We start from the raw sequence: 21960 nt of genomic DNA on the forward strand, positions 1-21960 counted from the left end.
CCAGAAATGGAAGCTTAGCTACAGAGAGGATAGAAAAAGCTGACAACTTCCTCATTAATGTTACCCACGTATTTGATAAGAACAATATTCATTCAAGAACTCTGTTCAAAGTCAGTTCTGTAAGTCCCAAGAAAGTGGACGCCTCCAGATCTCTTGATGAGAACTTCACTGAGGAAAAGCTCAAGGGTGACACTGGCTCTGTCACCTATTCCCACAATCCTATCACGGACTTTAACCTCCGTTCCACTCTCTCCAAAGTCCCCAGTGAAGTGAGTGAACCTCCAGAAAACAGACATGAGATTTCACTCCTTCATTCAAGCCTGAAGGCATCTCTAGGTCAAGAGCTTGGACGAAACCCTACCAGAGGTTCAGCAGGACTTAACGATGCTGTGAAGAAACTACAAGGTGTGCCCAAGACTGTAAAGTTCAATGGAGATGCTTACTGGCAAAAGATGAGTGAACTCCAGCAGTTTCCCCTTCAGAACTATGATCCAAACTCCTTATTGAAGTTAAGGAATATTGAAAGGATCCATCTTAAACCAGGACCCCGTGGGCTACCAGGGCCACCAGGTTTGCCTGTAAGTAGACTGCCTCTTGGCATATGGGGTGTGTGCCTTCTTTGCCCCCTTTATGATTGGGCAACAGAAGGACATTCCTTTGTTTCTGGAGATGTCTCCTTGCTGGTTACCCGAACAAGATTCTTAGTCACCAATGGTAACCCCATATCCCTTTACATGGCACAGATTAATTTCTGTTCTTATAATCTCCATTATGTTCCCCATAGGGCTTTAAACAGGAACAACACCATGCACTTTTTTATAGTGGAAATAGGTCAGTTTGATTAGGCTTGATATAAATGTAACAAGACCAAGCAGAAAGGTGATGGTAGAAGAGACGATTAAGTCACATACATAGAGATCCGTTTATCTTGCAAACAGTTTTGGGTGGTGAGTTCAAAATGTTCCTTATCACTTTGAAATAACTAGTGGTTTTCTAAAACAGAAGGAGTCAAAGGATGCAGCCAAGGTTTCCATGATGGAAACCAAAATTGGTGAGCGTCTCCGTAGTGATAGGTGAGAGGAACAGCAGGGACAGGCAGCATAGCACATTTACCTGAAAGGAAGGCAGGCCAAATTTAAGATGACCCCTCCCCTAACACTGTTCTTCTTAAGGAAAAAAAGCAACAACTCCTGTGCAGTGCCATTTTCCCCCTCCCCACCCCCATCCACCAAGGTTGCCAAGTCCAACTGAAACCAGTCCTGGGGATTTCTCCCCAGTGAATGCATGTCTGCAATATACTTGCATAACCAGATGTAAAGTTTTGTGCAAGACCATTCTGCAAATATGGATGGGAATGCCTGGTGGGTTCATAGTCAAGAGGTGAGCTACAAGAATGAATGAATGAATGAATGAATGAACAGATCAATACAACAAATAAAAGTAAGGCCATAAATAGCCAGCTCAGCTCTTCACTTCCCCCATTGCAGATTGTGACATAACTTGATGTTGTGTTTGGATTTTCCAGGGTTGTCCAGGAAGACGAGGATTAACGGGGCCAAAAGGGGACAAGGTGAGTTGAATGTTGGTCACCTGAAACATTGGAATAGCATCAAGGTATAGTTTAAAATGACTCCTGTTTATCTGAAGAACTTGTGTCTTTTCCATATGGGTAGATCTACAGAAGAAAAGATTTTGAGTCAATAAACCAGGGACTGGTCATAGACCTTAGTTTTTAAGAAGACTGTAAACTGCATCACTTTCCCTTTTTTTACACTTCCTCTTTTGGAGCCCCGTTGTCTTCTCCAAGCAAAGAAAACTCCCCTTTATTTTTAAATAAGAATCCAGCAGTTTGTGCTACCCAGTGGTAACTGTGTTGGCCAAGTCACAAGCTCTGCACTCTTCTGTTTTCTGTGATCACTGGAAGGAAGAAGATAAGGTGTGCAAAATGTGTTGAATGGGATGCCTTTTGAGCTAGAAACAGGGCCGTTTGAGGCTTGCCAGAAGTACTCTGACACAGCTTTGACCATTCCAGAAATATGTTGAGCTCAAAACAGTGCGACTTCGAGTTTAAAAAACATTTCTGGGGTGGTTGGAACAGCCTATTTCAAGCTTGGCCTGTTTTGAATTCAAAACACATTGCACCTCACTGAGAACAAGCCATCTGCTCCAGAGCACCTGAAAGTTGTTGGTAACCACCTTACTGTTCACAAAAACATTTCTTTCTCTTCTGAAGCTGGGGCTACTTAGATGAAAGGTGCACAGCTTGGAACTGCTGAGAAAATAAGCAAAACTCAAAACCAGGAGTGGGTGTCATGGCCACCAGATTTGGCTGAGCCATTGACCACGTTGACTCAGGCTGCTGAAAACTGACATCCTGCAGTCTCTGAGCAGCCATCAGTTCCCACTCCTGCCTTAGCCCTTTTGTGAAATCACAGTTAATATATATATATATATATATTCTCTTAGGGTTCTCCTGGTGTGATTGGCAAAACAGGACGTGCAGGTAATCCAGGTAATGTAGGAGCACCTGGTCTTCCTGTCATCTTTCTCTGGAGAAACCCTAAAGAGGACTGGCTTGCCTTTATGGTAAGTCTTCATTCCCATGGCAGTATTTGCATCCAATCTTTTGGGGCCCTGCAAAACGTTTTAATCAAAATATAATGAAACATAATAGAAACTCAGAGCTGGAAACTGGAGCTGGAGATTAAAACGTTCAGGAGACAGGGATGCTAATCCACCATGAATACTTGGTGAAACCTCAAGAACGTTTGCCTCCTGATTTCAACACTTCTCTATTTTTCTACACAAATCCCTTTGCATGCAATTACCCTGATAAGTAAGTTGCTTTCCCCAAAGACGGATGTTTCTTGTCTGCAACTTTTGAGAAAGCTGCTGCAGAAATTCAAACCAATATTCACTATGTGGAATCGTTGCATTCCAATCTGTTTCCTAGTCTGGGAAGTGCAAATGAACTTGGCAAGCTTAAATCATGAATTAAATGAAATTTTTTCCCCATTCCAACTCTCAAATCCAGTAGGAAATGGACCTAGGCATGTAAAATTGCTTGGTGTTAATGTTTCATGTTAAGGTCCATTTAATGAGAGCAATCTGTTTAGGTTGTACTTCATTTTTAGCTCTGAGTTTATGATCTGGGTTTAATTGTCTAATAAAGAGGGGAGTTGAGTTGGTCCCTTCCACTAAGCCATGTTCTTGATAATTATGGCTTGGTTTCAGGCAACCAGCTAAATCAGTTACATTGTCGCTTATTGCCAAGTGTCAACTCAGACTGTGTGTGTGTGTTAATTGTACAAGTTACTTCCATTAATTTTGAGGGTGATTCTGCCCCAGTTGCTTTTGGGGTGATGCATTTCCCTGAAGTTTGCACAGTGACCCTTGGCCCAGAAGTGCATACCTTGGGGGCAAGTTGCCTGCAAACAGGCAGCAATACTCAAAAATAAATCTGAGTTTTGGACATGCCTATTTTTAAAATTGCAAATCTGATGAGACTTTATAATGGAATGTAGAAACAGACCAATTCTTTCACCTTGAATATATTGAGCCCAGCATTAAAATAACAAGTGTGAAGTCAATGGAAGTTCTCCCTCCCGCATTTTCCTACCCGTTTATTTTTAGAAAGATGCTCTCCCTAGCAATCTACTCCCTCTTACAACCTTTCTTGGTCGTCTTTCTTACCCCCCTGAGAAAAATGAGATCTAACTGGCCTGAGCTGGGGAGAGAGGGCAGAGTTCAGTAACTCTCACCCCTTCCTGACAGACTGTCAGCATATTTTAAGCATTTTTTGTTGTTTGTTTCTGCTCCCATTAATCAATTTGGGATAAACTTTAAAGGAGACACAGAGCTTGCTGCTGTTCTATCCAAGAGCTAAATCTGCTCATCCATCACCTGTGTGTGCGTGTATGTGTGGTTTTATTAGAAATCATCCCATATGTTGAAAGATTTTTGTTCTTTTCCTGAAAGCGTTTTCTCGACCCATTCTGTCCCTTCATCTTCTTGGACTTCGGCGATATCACTGATCCCTGGGAGGGGCAGTTAAAAAGAATTCTGCAGCAAAATGTAGTAGCATTATCCCTCTCACATGTACATATGAATATACCGTATACGCACGCACACACACACATGCATATACTTGATCGTAGTCAAAAGACTGAGAAGCATTTACACAAGCTAGATTCAGTTCTCTATCTTGAACCTGGTGGAGAAGCAGTTCCACAGCCTTCCCTGTCTAGATTGCTCAGATGCAGTCATCAAAACAATTGTCCATTGTTGCATTGCCCATTAAAACAAGATTGGCATTCTACATTCCTGGACCTACTTACTTGCTAGGTGCAAGGGCTGGACAATGGCCAAGACTGTTCAGTTCTTGCTAGTGAATGTTTCCAAAAAAACATCTCAGAAAGTTGCTAGGTGTTGCTCCATGATGGCTGTCAGACACCAACAGGCTTGCTTGCTTGCTATTGATTGATTGATTGATTGACTGATTGATTTAAGGTCCCAGATCAATAAAACACAGGTACGAAATTTAAAATGCAGAAACCCAAACAATGAAACTATGAAGAATGAAAAGAGGGTCTTAGCTGACTTCTGCAAGCCATCACTGGATAACCTGTCAGTGGGTTTAATGCTTGCCCTGACCCGGATTGGCTGACTGCCATTAAAAGGATTTAAATGGCCGTGTTCCAATGTTACTGACTGCCGTATGCCTCATCCCTACTTTATTATTTTGCAGCTTGGATTTACGTATGTGCCTTATTCCGCCCTGTGTGTCTTTATTCTACTGCTTTTCCATGCAGGTGTTGTTTTTTTTTTTTAATGTTCCCCAACAGTAAATAAATAAATGAAATTGCAGCATTGAGGGATGCTATTCAGAACAGCAACTTGCTCATTTCACGTTTCAGCTCTGGGCCCCTTTCTCCCTCTAAACCTTTCTCCCTCTAAAATTTTTTCCCTCCTTGAATCTTCAGATAGTCTTAGGTTTTCTTCCTTGTTGGTGGTGTTGGTTTGGCTGCATGAATAGACACTGAACACTGAACTTTATTTGTTTATGTGTATATTAGCATTTTTCAATACAGTAAAAATAAAGAAAAAGATAGAAAATAAGAGAGAGAGAATCAAGAAAGGAATGAAAAAAAACATACAATTATGCCTTCCGCTCTTCTCTCTATCGAGAATCATTTTTATCATCATTATCATCTTAACCTTTTAAGATTCATCATTATTTTCTTAACCTTTTCCCCATCCTCCCTGTCCCTTTTTAGTCCCCAAGTTATTAATATTTTCAAGGTTTTTACAGCTCTGATCCTGTTGCTTAGGTAAAAGAAGAGGTACTTATTACTTATTTTCCTTTAGAGTGAGACCACATTTTGTGTTTGAAATGCTAAATTGTACTGTTTATTGATTCATTCAATATATATGGCTGTTCCACCAATGGAACAGTTAAGCATCTTTGAGAATGCCAAATTGTTTTTTTCCCCATGTTTAGCAGTCCTCGTTCTATCAACTTCTTCGTGCGGGATGGCCGGTAAGCAGAAACAAAATCAAAAACTATTATTCCATAACATGATTTTTTTAAATCAGTTGAAATGCAACATGTGAAATATTAGACTCAGTCAAGATAGAAACAGACGTTCAATATGAAAGGAGGTTAGCCAGGCAAACAGTCGAACTGCGAGCTATCTCCTTGAGTTGACTCTTTGACCTGACTTGATTTCCAAGGCAAAATGATCTTGGTTGGTGAATCAATATGGTTAGGTATTTTCTATTTCCTAGCCACCAGAAAATTCTGTAAATATTAAAGAGCTAAATAGAAATTTTAAATATTAAATATCTTAAAAAGTAGGCATTTTCTAGCCACCAGAGGGTGCATGGAATTCCTGCCGGAGCCAAGGGATCTGCATTCAGATTCTCAGCTAACATGTCACAATTTTTTTTTTTCTCTTGGCATTTTTCAATTTCTGTGCTTCCCTGAGGATACTACTTGTTTCTGCTGGGAAAAAAGGCAGAAGGGAGAGAAAATAAATATTGGAATGTCATGAATGGACCTTGATTTTTCACTGGGACCATTTATAGCTTCTTTAAATTAATAATTATATTATTTTCTTCCTTCTTAAACAGAGTCAAAGGGGGCGTCCAGGACTGGCAGGTCCTGTAGGAAAACCTGGATTGCCTGTAAGCGAGAAAAATTGGAAGCGGTTTGGGATTATGAACTTGTCCATGCTTCAGTATAATTTTTCCAGGTTTAGCTGGCTTGGTAAGGGGGAATAAGGCTGTTTTTAGTCCTGCTTGGAGCGGTTACTCAACTTATTTAGACCCCACTTCATGAATTCTGTCTGGAAGTCATTTTTCTCATAAATTAAGCCAAAGCAGATTTTCTGCATTTTTATGAGTGGTCCAAGATCCCTGCTCAAGTGTCCAGAATTTTATGAACATTGACCATCTCATGCAATGCTTTAGGAATTTTTTAAATGGGCTCTGTGTGTGTGTGATGCAGCCCAAGTTTTCCTTACTCCTACACAGGAATATTTTCCTGGTTTTCTTGGGTGGGGGAAAGAAATAAACTCTTGCGTTGCCTTTACATAGGTTGATCTTATATCTCTAGGGTCCTCCCGGATATCCAGGGGAGCCAGGTGAGAAAGGGTTACCTGGTTACCAGGTAAGACTTGCTACCCCCCTGTTGTCATATATCACACAGTTCAGAACTCAGTAATAATTTGGGGTTCAGACTGAGAAAGCAAGATTCCTCTATAATCCTTCCTAAGAACTAGTTTTGTTCTGTTTCTCATCTGGTTAATGGTCCTCAGTTGATTTGTCCTCCTTCATGAATGGCTCTAAGTCCAGTTTTAAAGCCATCACTCTTGGTGGCCTCATGGAAAGGAGTTGGACTAGTCTACTTTTCTGAAACATCAGAACCCTTTCCTTGATTTCTCCTGCTGATTTTATGGGCTGGCCCAGAGTTCCAATGCTACAGAAGAAGGACACTTTTTTATGTCTGCTAGGAATGCAAAACAATTCAGATTCAAAATGAGAAAGGTGGTTTAAGAAGCCGCTGACTGGTACAGGGAGTGCACCCGCACTAGATCCAAAGGACCTTTCCCTCTTCAGATCAAAGAAGCCACACATCCATATTTTCCTTCTAGTTCATTCCAGAGTTGTGATTTCTTGGAGTTGCCTCCTTATCGGTAAATACCGAGCAGCTAGGGGCTGTTTCAAAATAGCTTGTTGGAAGTAGTCTTTATTGATAGTCTTTTACTGATAGGCTTTTTTCTTCCTTGAGGGTGAAACTGGGCCACCTGGTCTTCCAGGGCATGCTGGATTTCCTGGATCAGATGGTCTTCCAGGAGTGGATCAGAACCCTGGACCACCTGGAATGGAAGGGGAACAGGTTGGAAGTGTCCTCTTGGAGGGTATTGTATGTAGCTGTAGACCTACAGCAATAGCAGAAGACTTTATATCATCACCACCACCATCATCACCATCAACACAATCAAACTCATCTCATAGTGCATTTAAAAGCAACAGAGTTTACACCAGCCAAACCAAGAAATATTCACTGTGATTTAGCAAGGCATCCTATCTTAACAATACTAAAAATCACAACTCAGAAGACACTGCATGGCCTCCCTCCCATCCCATCACAACCCTAGCAACAAGCTTGAGACTTTGATGGTTGAAGTGTGCATTTTGTAGCCAAAGTTTAATCTGGATCTTGCCAACTGCAGCCAGCTAGGAGCTGGTTGGAGCTGGGCAGCATCCAAACTGAATGAAACAAATACGCCAATAAATAAAATAAGCAGGACTTGTTCTTCTATAGTTTTTAAGGCAGCAACTGCAGTAGGAACAATGCTGCAGGGAGGTCTTTCAGTACATTATGGAACATTAATATATATTTTTTATTATGTTAGTAAATCAACACCCATATGCAGGTTCCTGAGAAGGAAGGGGGGATAAAAACAGTTATAAGGGTTGTTCTTCTATGAAAATTGGCATACTTGCTGCAAATAGCAGGCCAGTTCACAGATTGATTTACTCACCAGTTGGCATGTCCGAAAGGAACAGGAACTGCCCCAGTGGTCATCCAGTCAGTGAAAGGAAAGGTGGTAGGGAATTTTCTGTCTCTTTTTTAACACAATGCCAATTTCTAATCTTTACAAGGAAGTTGTTTTTCAATGACAGTTCACCTTTTCTTTTTCTTGCCAGGGCCCACAAGGGTTTAAAGGAGACCATGGACCTTCTGGAGAAAGAGGGGAAGAGGTGAGTTGAGATAAGGGGGAGATTTAGAAGACTGGAGGCTGATATGTGGCCCTGTCCTAACAGAATCACACTGAGACGAGGAGTAGTTCTCTAGTGTTTATTACTGCTACATAAACAGAATCCTAACAAACTGAATAAGCGTGGGAAAAACCCAGACATATAAACCCTGAAAGTTAAGGCGGGCCTGATCTGTGTCTCTTTGAATGGCTGCTTAATTCCTCAGTACTACTCATGCGTTTTCCACCCTGGATGGGAGCCCCTTCCTGCTTGCCATCATTACTCATGACAGGCCCTGATGCCACAAGCATTGGCTACCTCTGCTTGAGTGTGAACTCAAACAGTTTCGTAACCAGCAGTACAATTTTTTTTTCAAATGCTTTTTATATAGCTTTGAATGACTCCATATGTAACGATCCACATGCTCGAGCACTCACTCAAAGACAGTTCTGAGACTTGGATACTAGTAACCGTTTAATGAAGCAAAGCATCTGGTACAAAGCAAAGTTGAGAATGGCTTCTTTCCTGTGCATTCTACAATTTAAAATTCACATTCTCTACTTTCCCCCACTTCTACCCATCAAAGCATGTACTCCCCCCTTTTCCACCAGATGGCCTGGATGGTGCTCAGCCGGATGGCCTTGGCAATAAATGCCTAGTCTAAACAACTGAATTCACACTCCAAAGTAACACCCACTCCCTTCTGGTGCCTCTCTGTCTGTTGACACGGGTTCGATGAAAAATGGATGTGAGTCAGATCAGGATGTTCTGAGGACATTGTGATTGGGGAGTATGACACCATAGAGCACAGTCATAGGCTCTGCCATAAGTCATTCATGGGGCCAATAATCAGAGAAGGCAAACAAGAGTGCCCCAGTGGGAGGAGATGGGCAGGGACAAATTTAATTAAAAAAAAGTTGGCTGCTCAATTCATGGTTTCTCTAAGGCCATCACGCTGAAATTCAATCCTTTAGTTCAGCTTCAGTCTAGAAGTGGTACAGTCCCTCCCTCCATTGCCTGGGACTCTACAACTTTATTCTTCACCTTGGGTAGTTAAGAGGCAAATGATGATTGAGAAGCTCTTCAGAGATAAACCAGTGAAGCCAGAAAGAGCATTTCTTAATATGTCTTATCCTTTATACATGTCTTTGGGTGGAGAATTGAGATCAAATTGGTCAGGTAAGAACAGCCAACCTTTTTCCTTTTAGGGGTTTCCTGGAGACCCTGGCCCACCTGGAGAGAAAGGAAGAAAAGGAACCAAGGTGAGTGTAATTATGAAGGCTTATATCACAGAATCATACAGTTGGAAAGGATTGAGTTCAACCACCAGCTCAGGAGGTGTGGGGGAGAACTGATTATTTACTCATAATGTCGGGAGTTTTAAGCTGCCTTTTAGGGCGCAACCCTCATAAATGCCCTTAAACAGACATTTAAGAGTGGACAAAACACTTGAGTTCTATACCCTGTTTTGAGTGCAAAACAGGACATCCTTGTCGTTCCAGAAGAGTGGTGAGTTTCAAAATGGTGCTAACTTGAACTAACAACCCTTCCAAAATGATCCAAAAGGCCATTTTGAGCTTGAGGCAGGGTGGTTCCCATTGGAAACAGTGGTAATTCCAAATTGTTTTGAATACCCTGACAGAAATTACTTTATTTATCATATTTGTCACCACCCATCTCCTGCCATCACAGGGACTCTGGGTGATCATTTAAATTTATCTTGCAGTATATCTGGCATTTGTGTGTGTGTGTGTGTGTGTGTGTGATTATGATGAGATGATGATGATGATGATGATGATGATATTATCTGCCATCAAGTCAGTGTCAGCTCTTAGCAACCACATAGATACATTTTCTCCATGATGAATGAATGGTCTGGGTCTGGGTCTGGGTCTGGATCTAGATCTAGATCTAGATCTATCCCAGAAAGACAGCATGTAAATCTAATGAGTCAATAAAAAGCAAGACTTGAAGATACTCTACAAATGACACCTTGTAAAATCAGGGCAGTAGGGGGGCAAATTTTCCTTCCATGGGGTGTCACCATGGGGAAGGTTCTATTACAGGATCCCTCTAGATGGGAGTCCATAGGGAAAGAGGGTCTCAACAGGCTTTTTTCCCAGGTCCTACAGGACAGCAGGTTAGTGGGGTGACTCACCTAACTCTATAATGGTTTATTGTTCTCCAGGGTGTGAAAGGAGAACTTGGACTTTCTGGACCTCTTGGCATTCAGGTAAGTTATTTAACCACAACACTTTTGTCATCAAACCATTTCTGCAGAGAGGCAAGCAAGCTCTTAAACTTGGCTATAAGGGTGTGCCCATGTCAACATTGCTTAGAAACATGCATGAAATGTACATCTTCTGCCTTTGCTTCAAACCTGAAAGAAGTCGTCATGTTCTAGAAGTTCTGCCAAGCTGCTTTGAACCAGCTGAAACCCAGGCAACTGTGGTGGCTTTGGGTTTCAGCCAAAACAAAATCTGGAGCAATCCTGGAATTATTTTTAGGGCAAGGATGATGTGGGTCACCCACTTCCTCCCCTCCTCTTTTGTGTGGTCCACCTGCCTCTTGATCTTTCTGGTGCCTTCCCTGCTCATCTTTCCTCAGCCACCACCACACCAGTTCCTTAGCTACCACTGGTTTCCCAGTGAGGCACATTCCACCATCACTGCTGATGTGCTGGCCTGTGTGTCTATTCCCAGTTGCAGTGGCCTCAGCAGAGAAGAACATATGAAAAGAACTGCATCTCCTGCTGGTCTTCCCAAACCCTATCCTTCTGTCCTTCCCCTTGGCCACCACTGCAGTTCCTGATGTCCACAGATAGCTTTGCTAGGGAACCCTCTCAGCCTTAGCTTTTTCCACAATTACCCTCACGAACACTTCTTCTTGGAATAACTTCATTTCAGAGCACACCTGGAACAAAATAGCCCTGCTCCATTCCACATATGGGCCAAATCTTCAAAGTCATGCCTGTCTGGGTTTGGCGCAAACCACATGGAACCTTCTACACATCCTATTTTGTACTGCTGTGACCATTTTCTCACTGCCTCAATGTTTCAGTTCCTTGCTTAGGTGATGACATGTCATCTAATGGTTGAATTGGGAATAGAAAATATTAATACTTGAAACAGATTGTCGTCATTATTGTCCTCATGTACCATTTTGTTGCCATGGCTATATATTAGCAGTGAATGCTTTCATAGATCTGGATTATTGCTGAATGTTAATTGCTATTTATTAGTAGTAAGAGCTACCGGGGGCACCAGCTCATAAAATAATCATTACTATCACCACCTCCAAGAAGCATTTCAGGTTGCTTCTGGCATGAAATCTCATAGGGATGCTGGTTGTGTTTTAATAGGGAGTAATGGGTGCCAAAGGCCTTCCTGGTTTCCCAGGTCCTGCTGGGCGCATGGTAAGTAATTTCTCATTCATTTCCCTACTTTGGGAGCGACAGTATTTGGAGCAGTCTTGATTATTGCCTCCATCACTTTCAGTCGGCTCTTGAGTATCTTACAATGGTGTTAACTGAAAAGAGCAAAATATTTGGTGGTCTCTGATCAGCTTTGCATTCACATCAGATTGGGCAGGGTTTTCATGGTGCCCTGTCCAAATTTAATCTATCTTTCTGCTGAAACCCTTGACTGGAATGCATTGATGCTGGGCTTAGAGAAGAAACTACCCCCATTCTGCCCCAGCTGAAAGCTGGTTCCTGGAGCGTAAAGAAAGAAATGTTTTTGCTAGTTAAAGGGTGTTCTGGGGAACTCTGCCAGATCAACCCACAAGTTCCTTTATCCAGCAGTCATTCAGATGCATCTCACGAGAATAGAAGGAGCTGTCCTTGCTGTGTGTTGAGCTTCCAGCAAGATGGAAATTCCTGTCTGTTCCTCTTCCTCTTCCTCATCCAAACATTTATCCAACGAAATGGTAGACTCTCCATGTGGCAGACAGGACTGTCCCATTTCAGTCTGTAGGGAGAGGCTCAATTTTCAAGCCTTTCTTTCTCTCTGCCTCCCTCTTCCCACTGCAAAGCATATCCTAGCACTCCATGGAGAGATTTAGGATCCCATCTCCATGCAAAACCTGTTCTCTACCTTCAGGGAGACTCTTCTATAAGGAATCATTAAGAATGGAGTTTGCTGCTTGGGGTCCAAAAGAATGCAATCTATTTGTTTGGCCTTTCCTACTTCATGTCTCAGGGCAATCACCAGATCTTGTGGCAGTGAGTTCTGCCCACTTAATTTTGTGTTGCACCTTCTAGATGGACCTCAGGGGGCTTTGCATGCAACCAGTCTGCTCCCAAGGGCTGAAGAATGGGAAATTAATGGGTCAATTCAATATTGCTTTCTCTCCTGTAGGGAGAACATGGATTCCGTGGCCGTCCGGGACCTGCTGGACCTGTGGTAAGAACTTTATAATTTCTTCAGTCTCCTAATCACATCTACTCTTCCTCCAGCAATGATTTACACAACCAATGAACTCTGGAATTGGATCCATACCAGACCATCCTGTGTGGCCATTTTGAGTGCTGAGATGGCAACCAGCCATACACTGAGAAGGGGCCATTGAAGGTGTCTAATCTAATTTCCCAGCTGTCTAGTCTGGGAATTGCGGCTGGACAGGCTGTAGTACCAATAAAATCACTTTTTGCTCTCCCCAGTGAATCCTGGGAACTGCAGAGTTGGGAATGGAACAGAGGACCTGAAGAAGTTCAGAGACATTTGGGGGAAAGTCCTAACAATTATAAAAGCAGACATTGGTTTATGATTTAGAGGTCCCTTGATGGTTACTTTATCTTTACTTTACCCCCCTTTAAAAGTAAAGCAGTTTTTTAAGTAGAGAATGAAAATTGGATAGGAAACTATGGAGGTGGGGGCCTTAGTTCCACAACACACTGCAAAACCTTTTGTCTCACCAAAATCTTGCACCAGATCTTGCCTTGAGATTGCCAGCTACAATAAATGCCGTTTTTGTGCTTCAGGGCAAACAAGGACAACCAGGTGTGGCTGGATTGCAAGGGGCCCAAGGAACCCAGGTGAGATACCTTGAGAAACGGGGCTGGGGGTGCAGAGCTACGGAGTGGGGCACCTCTTTGACTTCTTCTAAATTTCTTAGAGTATCATGGAGACAGGGTGGATCCAGGCACCATGTTGCTGAGCTGTGATATACAGTATGTGTGTGTAGGAATATAAAATTAGTCGCTTTTGAGTTAGGCTCAACTTAAGGCAAATTCATGGACATGTCTCTGCATTCTTCAGCACTATTATAGAACTGGTTTGCTGCTGCCTCCTCCTTTCCCATCCAGCCTACAGCCCCTGGATTTCCTGCTAGTTTCCTGACCAAATCCTAAGCAGGTCTGATTTAGCTTAGCTTTCGGAGGTCAGCTGCTACCTAGCTCAGTCATGTAGCAATATGTACATGGTACCAAACAGCTCTTGAGATGCTAAACAACAATTGCGAATTTCAGATATCCTTTTTTAAAAATTGTCTTTAGGGGGAAATGGGGCCCCCAGGCCTGCCAGGGATCCCAGGACCTCAGGTATGTTCCTCCTCCTCCTCCTCCTCCTCCTCCTCCCTCTCCAAAAACTTACAGAGGTGCACCCAGACATTCTGTTTTTCCTGAGATGGAAAACCTAATGTCTTCTACTCTGATAATAAAAGCACTCCCCCCCCCTTTTTTTTCAAAATGTTTGCAAGCATTGAGCATTTTGGATGGTAAGCCCTGAAGCTCCTGGCAGAACCCCAACTGTGGGTTTTCCATTGGCGCCGATCAGCACAAGGGAACGGCGATTTCCGCGTCTTCTTCCGAATGGTTCTGATGACCCAAAAGGGGTTGAATCTGGAAAGACAAAGAACCAAGTAGCTGAAGGATCTCTGCAGCAACAAAATTTCTTACCTGTCTTTGCTTTGCTCTCATATATGGCATTTCTCCCACTTAGGGACCGCAAGGCTCGGAAGGGAGCCGTGGACTTCCAGGTCTCCCCGGCTTGCAGGTGAGTTTCTCAAGATGCTGATGGAAATGTGGAGCCTAGTCCACCCGGACTGTCTGCCACCCCCCAGCTCTTTGAAACTAGCGCCTTATCGTTCTAGGGTCCAACTGGGAAGGAAGGGTTCCCTGGAGCCAAAGGAGAACCAGTAAGAATCTTTTTTTTCCTCCTTTCTGAAACAAATGATTTTGGCTTTTAGATGGGTTGGTTTTGTTTCCACTACCAAGTTGACTTTGATGTCTTGATGCTAGGAGCGGGTAACTCAGCTGATTCCCCTTTTGCTCAGTTCCTTAACCCCTCCCCCCCTTCCAGCCTTAAATCCTTTTTGTATTTAAGGCTTGTGTCATGAGTAAGGATGGCGAGCAGGGGGCTCCCACCCAGACTGTCAAGCGCATGCGTAGCACTGAGGAATTGGTCAGCCATTCAAAGAGACACAGATCGGAACCGCCTTAACCCTTGGGGTTTATATGTCTGGGTTTTCCCACGCTTCTTCAGTTTGTTAGGATTCCTGTTAAGTACTAGCAATAAATATTAGAGACCAGTTCCTTGTCTCAGCGTGTTTCCTGGCTGTTAGGACAGCTTGTCTTTAAATATTTTTCATCCCTTCACATTTTTGGAAGAAACAAAAGTTGGCACAACGTGGGCAAATGTAGCCAGGTGTGTTTTTCCTAGTCTACTCATTCGGGCCCACTGCCTTGGTCAGTCTGTCTAGTTTTGCAAGGGATTTCACTAATGTAATTCTAATCACTAACGTGATTCTAGACAGATCTTTATATTTCCATTATTGAAGAAATTTCCAGGCAGGGAGAGTGGCTTCTATCTCATGTTACTTCTTTCAGACAAGGACCCAAAAATATCCTCCCAGGTTGCCCAGTTTTGTGCTACCCTCTGCACAATACACCACACCATCACTTAGATTTTGAATTTCTTAACATAGCGTTTTATTTCAATTCATTTTAGTATTTTCATTCTTTAATTTTGGATTGAAGTATATTAATTGCTTTTGTCTGTATGTCTGTATGTCTGTATGTATATGTGTGTGTGTGTGTGTGTGTGTGTATAATAAATGTAAGATTGTTGCTATTGTATAGTTTTATTGTGCCTGGCCTTAGGGCTGTAATAAACGTGATGATAACTAATGTAATATGCACGTTTCCTAATTTCAGAAATACACACGGATTCGTATCTTTCTTCCCTGATAATACTCAGTTTCCTACGTAGGTTTTCTTCCCATTGGAGAATTCTCTTCCAACATTGGGAAAAGTTTGTACTGCGAAGCATAACTGCTTCATATTATTAATTCAAGAAGAGACTTTTCCAGCCTTATCCCACAGTGGAAGGACTTCACAGCAGTGAAACTTGGTGATGGATGAAAACTCTTTCATCGCCACAGGTGCAGAATGGCGGCAGAAAGCTGCAAGCAGCACCTCTCTGGGATTAAAATTCTCTGTGCTTCTGCCTGACCATTATGTTTTGGAAACCTAGTTTGGAATTAATGAAATACGTTAATGCTACACTGGGTTTTGTATGCTTGTACACAGTTCTTGCAAAGGCCTTTAGCTAAATGAGATTATTTCAGGCAGCCTATTTGTTTGGTCAAAGAAAGATTACAGCCCACTGCAAATGTGTAAATTTTCCTACCTTCCCTATTTAGGTTGCTTGTCTCGCTCATTGATACAGTAGACAGATTTGACCTTGCCCAATGCAGCTGCTGCTTCTGTGGGATTGCCTCTTTTACTCTTTTTTCCAGGGAGCAAGTGGAGCTCTTGGTTTAAGAGGAGCACACGGACAAGAAGGCCCAAGGGTATGCATTGAAACGTGCAGAGAAAATAGAGGTGTCTGAAACATTTTGAGACTGGAATATTCTACCCCAAAATGTTCCATTCCAACCTCATTGGAAACTTTACAAAGGGAGAACAAGATGTTCCAGTGTTCTGGGGAGTGGGCAGAATTGACAAAATCACCTGCCTTTTATCTTATAGTGAAGAGAAACCTTATTTGTGCCCTATCACCCCAGGGAAAAGCAAATCCACCAAAAACAATGACTAGGAACTTCTTTTTATCCTCCTCCCCCGTCATCTGCATGTTTCAGTTCTCAGTTTTCCAAAACCTAAGACCTTCCTTCCTTCCTTCCTTCCTTATTGCAAATTGATGGAATGGGATCCTAAGTGGAAACCTGGAATGCCATCCAACTAAAATTGAATGGATCCACGTGCCTTTGGTCTCCGGTTTTCCTATTTTCTTTAGTTCAGTTCTTCAGCACTGTTGTCAGAGACCTCAGCTTTGTGTCTATGCTGACAAATGTATGGTTTAAAAAACGTACAGCTTTCCCTTCCTAGGGTTATCCTTCTCTCCTTCCTCACAACCCACACCTTTGGATGTCCAGATGTTTCAGCTCAGGTTTCCAGGGCGGATGTTAAAGAGGCCAGTGGATCTCTGCTTCTACTTTTCCCCTTGTCCTTCAGATGATCAAAGCCTGAGCATGACAGGTCCCTGACACTGAGAAATGAGGTCACCCCGTTTACAGGCATCAACAGCAGCATGCATTTGCTAGCTATTTTCTTGTCCTCAGTGGCTGTCCATCTTGAAATCCCACCTGGGTGCTCCCCGTCCACAATTTTCTATGAAAGAAAAGCAGAGCCAAAATGCTCCCTGCTTTCAGTGTCCAACAGGTCAAGGTTAGGTTAGGTGGGAAACAAAAATATTTCAGGGAGAAGGTAGGAAGACTGCCATTATGGCATTTTGTGCTCCCGAGAAGAATTATAGATGTAATAGTAGTGGCAGTTGCTGTTATTACCTCTTTAAGAGTGATGGGATTGGGGAAAAGGTGAATGCTGTAGTGTGTTTGTTCCTCTTCCTTACATTGTTAACCTGCCTTTCCTTCAAGAGCAAAAGGCAGTGCACACAGAACCCCTGAGGTCTTAGTCCAACACCTTAACCACTACAGTTCTCTGTTTCTATCAGATGTTGAGCTAAAGGTATTTGAATTATATCACAGTCAGATTTTGGAACCTTCCACCATGTAATTTCCCTAGGGCAAAAAGGTTGGTCTTTGGTGGGAATAAGCACTGTTTCAGGCATCTTATTGAAGTTCTTACCTATGCCTTCCTGTTTCTCCAATCAAGGGGGTGACTGGGATTCCAGGATCTCAAGGACTTCCTGGGGACCAAGTAAGTCACTTGGTTTCTACCGATGCTCAGTTGGATGCCAACACTCATCGTTCCCAGACAGCAAGGACAGCAGTTGAACTCCAGCTGTCACTGGCTCCCACCAGCATGGCTAGTTGTATGGAACAATGACAGTTGTGGTTGAAACCATCTAGGGAATACAGTTTCCTTTCACTAATATATTACTGTACTTTTATAACTTTGTTATGGAAAAGAGGAATGGCTTAAGGAATGGGGGTATTAGTCCTTCTATCATTCTAAAAAACCTTAATTTACAAGAAAATCTGTCCCTTCTGCTTCAACGGAGGAAGAAAGATGGAAAATGGTTGCCGGTGTGCTTCCAGGTGCAATTCGAGGTGCTGGTTGCCACCTTTAAAGCCCCTCATGGCTTGGGGCCGGGTTACCTAAGGGACCGCCTTCTCCCAGTTGTTTCTATCCGTCCAATTTGATCTGGTAGATTGGGCATGCTACAGATCCCGTCAGCCCAAGAATGTCGGTTGGTGGGGACTAGAAGGCGTGCCTTTTCAGCTGTAGCGCCTGCTCTCTGGAATATTCTCCCCTCAGAGATCAGGATGTCCCTGACCCTGTCGCCCTTTTGTAAGGCTGTGAAGACCTGGTTATGTGCCCAGGTCTGGGGCCCCGAATGTGTGAATGGTCCCATTTCTTGGTTATATTAACATCTTACATTGCTTACTTGGCAGCCATGTATATTTATTTTGTACTGTAACCGTTTTAATTGTAATTGTTTAATTGTTTGATGTTTTTTATTGTTGTAAGCTGCCCAGAGTCACTTGTTGAGATGGGGGGCTATAGAAATTGAATCAATCAATCAGTAAAATAAATAAGACACATGCTCAAAATGTTAGAAAGTTTTGGCTTCATTCCCATCTTCAAAAATGTCTTAATTTGATTTTAAAGAGACTGAATTTGGAAAGCTAACTGCTGATTCCATTTAGAGTGAGTCCAGATTGTGCCTTTTCCTCAAGGTCTTTGTCTGTTCTTCTAAACTGTTGCTACTTTCTTTAGGGGGTCCAAGGCCAACAAGGAGCCAAAGGAGATGCTGGAAGCAAAGGTGAACAGGTAAAGTATCAAGCCATGTCCCAGAGTTGATAGCAGATGTCCCAGCCCTAGGTTTCCTTTTTAAAATCTATTTCAAGTAGCAAGAAATTTCAGCCGCAGATCTATGAGACTGAATTCCTTTTGAATGAAGGAATAGCAGAGACATAATAGCATATTTTCTACTGTAGAGGTCATGGTGTCTGCAGGTATCAAAGACCGCATTTGAAAGATCAGCTTGCTCTGCTTTCTTCTACAGGGTGCTCTTGGTCTCCAAGGGAGCAGAGGACCACCAGGTTTTCATGGACCTCCTGGTTTCCAGGGATTTCCTGGCCATAAAGGACCAGCTGGTCTTCCAGGATCTGCAGTAAGGCAGTTTTTTAAGAAATTAAGAATTAGTTGAATCTTAATTCTGAAGTTTTTAAGGAATTAAAAGGGGAGTTGAATGTATCTGTGGGCAGCTGATCAACTTGTGGCCACTTGAGAGGACAATCTACTGTAGAAACAGGCCTGGATGGTCCTTACTAAGGTTTCTTGAACAGAAATTGCTGTTGATTTAGAAATAAAGGGTGGTGGTTGTCTTGTGCATTGGTCCTTGATGTTTTTTCCTCTATCTTCTGTTCCTCTGACCTTTTTGAAGGAAATATGTACAGTATAAGGGCTCCCTCTCCTGGTTTCTTCTTGGGAATTTGAAAAATTAAGACTGACTCACCTTCATACTACTTTCTCTGGCAAGTTCCTAAGAAATTTACCTTGCATTTTGCAAAAGGTTTTTCACCAATGCATCTGGGTCCCATTCATGTCACGCAAATAAATGTATCTGTTTGGGCTGTTGGAAGGAATGATCCTTGACCCTTGTTCTCTACTTCCACCATCAGTCTGAGTTCATTTAAGATTCCAGGTTTGCTGTTTTGAAATATTTAAGATCAAATCTTTATCGTTCCAGGGAGAAGAAGGTCCAATTGGTCCCCCTGGTCAAAATGGCACAGAAGGATTGAAGGTTGTGTTATCTTTTAATCTCATTTTGGTGCACCAGTGCTAGCTAATCCTTAATTGCATCTCCTTTGAGAGCACTGTCTGGAAATTGCCACCGATTCAAGTATGTTTAGAAGGCCAGGAGAACTGTTCTTCTCTTTGGACTATCATCTGGCCCACAACACAAGGGGGAAAAAAGGCTGTTATGAATGCAATACAAAAGGAAAGAAATTGATTATTCCCTCTAAATCGCAGGGCAACCAAGGGCCAGATGGCACCAAAGGGAGGCCGGGACCACGAGGAAGCAAAGTAAGGATGACATAATACTTAGGTCCTTGCACTAGGTTCAGGAGTCCCAGGTTCAAATCGCCTTCTGCTTTTCAGCCCTTCAAGGTAGATCAGTCTAGGAAACCAAAGTCATGTAAGTCACCACTACTTTTACTGTAAAGCTATAGTAACAGAATCTTGCAAGTCTCAGTGCGCTTCCTTCCCTTTAACTTCATGTGAACTAGGGAAGGGCTTGTCCAAGATGTTTACTCACGTTACATTCTTGCCCCAAACTCAGTTTCCTTTTATCTGACCATTGCCTTCGCAATGACTCTTCCTCCTGTCCCTCAAGGCCATTTCCTCTGCTGTTTACACTGCTGTGGGAGCTCCCTAAAACTTGGTTTCCCCAACTCTCAGCCTGACCTATGTGCCAGCCCCCACTAGATAGACCAGACCTGGAAAATCGACTCCACAGTTTCGATAAAGCTACTTTTAATAAAACTATAACAACAGAATCTTGCAAGCCAGATTGCACTGGGCAATTCTTATACTCCAGGAGATCAGGAAGGCATTTGCCTGACCCGCTTCTGAATGTTACCTCCTCATTCTGGACTTAAGAAATATTTCAGCCCTTTTGCCTAGATAATGGTTCCTGGCCATCACTCATTGACAGATCAGAAACTGGACACCTTCCAAATGTGATTATGCTATGGATGTAGAGAGCTACAACAGCAAAACTCCCAGCAGAGAAGGGAAGATTGATAACCCAAATACCAACACTGGTTTCCTAGCCCTTTTATGCTAGCTAGTTACCCACCAAAGAAACAAGAGTGACTTGCAGAGAGTGGGAAACAATACATGGTTCTGAGTATGTTCATGAGATGAGAGACATGGTAACTGCTGGTTTCTCTCCAGGGTTGGATGGGTCAACGTGGTCTTGATGGAATGCCTGGATCTCCAGTAAGTTTGCAGGTTACCTCCTCTTCCTGTTATACAAGGCCTCTTGTGTTTTCTTAGCCACTGGATTTCTTGGGGTGCCCTTTTCCACAAGGTGGCCAGAATTTGACAATTCTATGTGCTGTAAAAGAGAGTTGTGGGGAGGAGACCTAAGATGACATTGTACTCAATGCTCTGGAAGGTCTTCAAGCAAACTTCAGAGGTATGTGGGCTGGCCTGGTGGGTTGAGGGAATGGCACACTGGTGTGTTTTTCAAGGCGCCGTGGCTCTTAAACAGAGTGTTCCAGAGGTCAACCTTGGCATTGGACACTGGTCTTGGGAGCTGGGTAGATGCCTAGACTTGAATATGGGAGGAAAAAATAGGCTTTTAATGAAATCCATAAGTTTTGCCATCTGATTCATCCCACATTTACCCAAATCATTCCCTACCCTCTATCATCTTTTAAATGCAGTTGCCAAAAGGTTGTTTTTAGGTTTTGTTTTGGCAATAGGTAAGGGGGCTTCAGCCATTTCTCTAACTCAAAGCATAATTAATTGAATTTACACCTCCCAATTAGGGACATGCAGTCTAATATTTTGGGATGAGCAAATGTGCTGTGTGTTATTGGCTAATGTTCTGCCGTGTTGCGCAGCCTACATCAACATTATTTTTTTTCTTAATTTAAAGTCAGTTCAATGTATGCATTATGGAAGAAAAAAATGTACTTAATAGCATCTTTTAAAGGCGGATTAGTCACTGCTTAAAAAAGTTTATTTAACGATGTTCACATTTTAGAACAATTACGTCAACCAGTGCTGGGAAAGTACCATGAAAATATTATGCTACTGTATCTATTATAACATATTCTGTATTGCTTCCTCATCGCGGCGGGAGATCCTGGCCTCCCTTTCATAAAACTATAAAAAGAATATAACCAGTATAAAAACTCAGCTGTGGCATAAAGCCTCAGACACTCTGAAACGGATTTGCTTGGAGAATGTATTGTAAAGCACAACATTTCTGAGTGTTTGGGTGCAGAAAAGGAGTGCAATCTCTGGCACACCACTCGAACACCAAGGGTATTTGTAAACATTGCCTGCCTCTACTTCAGGTATTTAGATTCTGAGCTCTATGGGAAGTTGAAGGAGATCCCCAGCACCCTGGATGATTCCTAATAATATTTTTTCTTCTTTTCCTTTCTCTCCAATTCCCTGGTAGGGCTTACGAGGTGCTCCAGGAATCGTCGGTCCAGATGGAAAGGCTGGTACACAGGTTCCCATTCTATGCTATATTTCTCTACTTCTTG

This window comes from Candoia aspera, chromosome 16 (genome assembly GCF_035149785.1).
Source record: "Candoia aspera isolate rCanAsp1 chromosome 16, rCanAsp1.hap2, whole genome shotgun sequence".
In the NCBI taxonomy this organism is placed as follows: domain Eukaryota; kingdom Metazoa; phylum Chordata; class Lepidosauria; order Squamata; family Boidae; genus Candoia; species Candoia aspera.